Below are 4,970 nucleotides of genomic sequence, written 5' to 3'. Positions count from 1 at the left end.
GAAAGAACTATTTCACGTATTAGGCGAGCTCGACGTCGATTAGCCTCTGAGGGTGGTGAAGTGATTGTTATCAATTCACCAGTTTCATCTGAGGGCGAATCTGAACCGCCATCTGAGAGCGAAATAAGCTAATTTACTACTGATTCAGTTGATTCACGTGCAGATAGAATGGCAGAACTTAGGAGGATTACTCTCCAGGAAGCTGGAGCCCCAGATTTTACAATGCAGCTGTATCAAGTGCATCATTCAACTCTGGCTGCAGATTTTGAACTGAAGACTGCATTAATCAACTTGATGCCCAAGTTTAATGGCTTAACTGCTCAGGAGCCCATCAAGCACCTCAGGGATTTTCAGACAGCCTGTTCTACTGTTAGGCGTCAGGGTGCGAATGAAACTTCTATTCTGTTAACTGCCTTCCCGTTTTCTCTTGAGGGAAAGGCGAGGGAGTGGTACTACTCCCAACCTGAAGCAACTGTTACCAACTGGGATACGCTCAGGAGAGAATTTTTGGAAAAATACTTTCCAGCTGAAGTTACAGATAGATTGAGAAAAGAGATCTCATGCATTGTTCAAGGTGAATCAGAAACTCTCTATGAGTACTGGGAGCGTTTTAAGAACCTTCTGGACGCATGTCCCCACCACATGATTGACAGACTAGTGTTGATCAGCTATTTTACTCAAGGCATGAAGCCTCGGGATAAGACTACACTAGATGGTGCTAGTAATAGTTCTCTAAAGAAGTACAAGACCACAAATGAAGCATGGCAACTGATCAGTGACTTAGTTGAATCCACCAGGAATCACAGGCACAGGAGCACCCACTCAAAAGTTGTTGCAGAAGTTTTCTCTAGCACAGAGACTTCTGCTCTTACACAGAGTATATGTGAAATGACCAACCTACTGAAGCAATTACAGTTCAATCAACAACAACAAGCTCAGCCTTCCCTACCACAGCAAAGCCAACAGTTAGTACCCCAAAGAGTATGCGGCATATGTGCTGATTGTAGTCATTATACTGATGAATGCCCACAGCTCCAACAAGAAGATAATTGGTGCACGAAATTGTGATTCACACTTTTCACAACTCCGTACCACTAACCAGCAAGTGCACTGGGTCGTCCAAGTAATACCTTACCTGAGTAAGGGTCGATCCCACGGAGATTGTTAGCTTGAAGCAATCTATGGTTATCTTGTAAATCTTAGTCAAGAGATTAATTATAATTATCAGTCTGAATTGCAAAAAATAAAAGAGCATGAAGTAAATACTTGTTATGCAGTAATGGAGAATATGTTGGAGTTTTGGAGATGCTTTGTCTTCTGAATATCTGCTTCCCCCCTGTCTTCTTCTTCACGCATGCAAGGTTCCTCCTATGGCAAGCTGTGTGTTGGTGGATCACCGTTATCAATGGCTACCATCCGTCCTCTCAATAAAAATGGTCCAGGTGCGCTATCACCGCACGGCTAATCATCTGTCGGTTCTCACTCATACTGGAATAGGATCCATTGATCCTTTTGCGTCTGTCACTATGCCCAACCCTTGTGAGTTTGAAGCTCGTCACAGTCATTCAATCCCTGAATCCTACTCGGAATACCACAGACAAGGTTTAGACTTTCCGGATTCTCAAGAATGCTGCCAATGAATTCTAGCTTATACCACAAAGATTCTAATTAAGGAATCCAAGAGATACTCATTCAATCGAAGGTAGAACGGAGGTGGTTGTCAGTCACGCGTTCATAGGTTGAGAATGGTGATGAATGTCACGGGTCATCACATCCATCATATTGAAGTGCGAATGAACATCTTAGATAGAAACAAGCGTGTTTGAATAGAAAACAGAAATAATTGCATTAAGTCATCGAGATACAGTAGAGCTCCTCACCCCCAACAATGGAGTTTAGAGACTCATGCCGTCAAGGAGTACAAAGTTCGGATCTAAAATGTCATGAGGTACAAAATAAATATCTAAAAGCTGTTTAAATACTAAACTAGTGACCTAGGTTTACAGAAAATGAGTAGACTATGATAGATAGTGCAGAAATCCACTTCTGGGGCCCACTTGGTGTGTGCTGGGGCTGAGACTTGAGCTTTACACGTGCCTAGGCTGTTTCTAGAGTTAAACTCCAGGTTGTAACCTGTTTCTGGCGTTTAACGCCAGAATGCAACATGGAACTGGCGTTGAATGCCAGTTTACGTCGTCTATCCTTGAGCAAAGTATGGACTATTACATATTGCTGAAAAGCCCTGGATGTCTACTTTCCAACGCAATTGAGAGCACGCCAATTGAACTCATGTAGCTCCAAAAAATCCATTCTGAGTGCAGGGAGGTCAGAATCTAACAGCATCAGTAGTCCTTTTTCAGCCTGAATCAGATTTTTGCTCAGCTCCCTCAATTTCAGCCAGAAATTATCTGAAATCACAGAAAAACACACAAACTCATAGTAAATTCTAGAAATGTGATTTTTATTTAAAAACTAATAAAAATATAATAAAAAGTGACTAAAACATATTAAAAACTACCTAAAAACAATGCCAAAAAGCGTATAAATTATCCGCTCATCACAACACCGAACTTAAATTGTTGCTTGTCCCCAAGCAACTAAAAATAAAGTAGCATAAAAAGAAGAGAATATACAATAAATTCTAAAAACATCTATGAAGATCAGTCTTAATTAGATGAGCGGGGCTATTAGCCTTTTGCTTCTGAACAGTTTTGGCATCTCACTTTATCCTTTGAAGTTCAGAATGATTGGCATCTATAGGAACTCAGAATTCAGATAGTGTTATTGATTCTCCTAGTTCAGTATGTTGATTCTTGAACACAGCTACTTTATGAGTCTTGGCCGTTGCCCTAAGCACTTTGTTTTCCAGTATTACCACCGGATACATCAATACCACAGACACATAACTGGGTGAACCTTTTTAGATTGTGACTCAGCTTTGCTAGAGTCCCCACTTAGAGGTGTCCAGGGTTCTTAAGCACACTCTTTTTTTTGCTTTGGACCTCGACTTTAACCGCTCAGTCTCAAGTTTTCACTTGACACCTTCACACCACAAGCACATGGTTAGGGACAGCTTGGGTTAGCCGCTTAGGCCAGGATTTTATTCCTTTAGGCCCTCCTATCCACTGATGCTCAAAGCCTTGGATCCTTTCTATTACCCTTGCCTTTTAGTTTTAAGGTCTATTGGCTTTTGGCTCTTGCCTTTTGGTTTAAAGAGCTTTTGGCTTTTTTTTTTTGCATGCTTTTTCTCTTTTTTTTTCGCATTTTTTTTCTGCAAGCTTTGTTCTTCACTACTTTTTCTTGCTTCAAGAATCATTTTTATGATTTTTCAGATTATCAAATAACATTTCTCCTTTTTCATCATTCTTTCAAGAGCCAACAATTTTAACATTCATAAACAGCAAATTCAAAAGACATATGCACTGTTCAAGCATTCATTCAGAAAACAAAAAGTATTGCCACCACATCAAAATAATTAAACTATTTTAAAATTTGAAATTCATGTACTTCTTTTTCTTTTTTAGAAAATATTTTTCATTTAAGAAAGGTGATGGATTCATAGGACATTCATATCTTTAAGACATAGACACTTAGATACTAGTGATCATGTAATAAGACCCAAACATAAATAAACATAAAGCATAGTAAACGAAAAACAGAGAAATAAGAACAAGGAGATTAAGGAACGGGTCCACCTTAGTGAGGGTGGCATCTTCCTCTTCTTGAAGAACCAATGGTGCTCTTGAGCTCCTCTATGTCTCTTCCTTATCTTTGTTGCTCCATCTCTCATGACTCGGGGGTGGAAGCAACTGCCTTCCTTTTCCACTTTCTAGAGGTTTCTCCGGCCTTAGGTGCCATAAATGGTTATGGAAAAACAAAAAGCAACGCTTTTTTCCACACCAAACTTAAAAGGTTTGCTCGTCCTCGAGCAAAATAAGATAGAAGGGAGTAGAAGGAGAAGTGGAGGAGAAGGAGGTGTGTGAATGGGTGGGTATGGGAGGAAAATGGTTTAATTTAGAATGGTGAGGTAGGTGGGGATCCTGTGGGGTCCACAAATCCTGAGGGGTCAATGACTTAGCATCCCTGCTCCATTGAGGCATGCAAAACGCCCTTAGTGTGCAATCCTGGCATTTAACGCCAGGCTGCTGCTTGTTTCTAGCGTTAAATGCCAGTTTTTTCCCTTTCTTGGCGTTGAACGCCAACTTGGTACTTGTTTCTGGCGTTTAACGCCAGCTTGATGCTTCTTTCTGGCATTAAACGCCAGCTTGTTGCTTCTTACTGGTGTTTAAACGCCAGTAAGCTCTTCCTCTAGGGTGAGCTGTTTTTAATGCTGCTTTTCATTCTGTTTTTGATTTTCAGTAGTTTTTGTGGCTTCACATGATCATCAACCTACAAAAAACATAAAATAGCAATGGAAACTAAATAGATATAATTAAATAACATTGCGTTGCCTCCCAACAAGCGCTTCTTTATTGTCTTTAGCTGGACCTTGCTGAGCTTTTAATCTAGCCTCAGCCTTGAGCACTCTTGCTCAACATTGCCTTCAAGATAATGCTTGATTCTCTGTCCATTAACAATGAACTTCTTATTAGAATCAATGTCTTGAAGCTCCACATAGCCATATGGTGACACACTTGTAATCACTTATGGTCCCCTCTACCAGAATTTCAGTTTCCCAGGGAATAGCCTGAGTCTAGAGTTAAACAGCAGAACCTTCTGTCCTGGTTCAAAGACTCTAGATGACAGCTTTCTGTCATGCCACCTTTTTGCTTTCTCTTTGTAAAGCTTGGCATTTTCGAAAGCAGTGAGTCTGAATTCCTCTAGCTCATTCAGCTGGAGCAATCTTTTTTCTCCAGCTAATTTGGCATCAAAGTTTAGGAATCTGGTTGCCCAGTAGGCCTTATGCTCCAGTTCCACGGGCAGATGATAGGCCTTACCATACACAAGCTGGTATGGAGAGGTCCCTATAG

The 4,970-nt window shown here is 40.6% G+C and overlaps 1 non-coding gene across 1 annotated transcript; it reads right to left on the bottom strand.

The window, feature by feature from the left end:
- Positions 1-540: 540 nt before the first annotated feature.
- Positions 541-644, bottom strand: LOC148545465 (small nucleolar RNA R71). Its single transcript, XR_015901217.1, has one exon. It is a non-coding gene; the product is annotated as a small nucleolar RNA R71 (small nucleolar RNA).
- Between the last annotated feature and the right edge of the window lie 4,326 nt (positions 645-4,970).

The sequence above is a fragment of the Arachis ipaensis genome, chromosome B9 (genome assembly GCF_059453495.1).
Source record: "Arachis ipaensis isolate K30076 ecotype BB chromosome B9, ASM5945349v1, whole genome shotgun sequence".
Classification (NCBI taxonomy): domain Eukaryota; kingdom Viridiplantae; phylum Streptophyta; class Magnoliopsida; order Fabales; family Fabaceae; genus Arachis; species Arachis ipaensis.
Note: the sequence above shows the minus strand (reverse complement) of the source record. Positions and strands in the feature narration are given on the sequence as shown.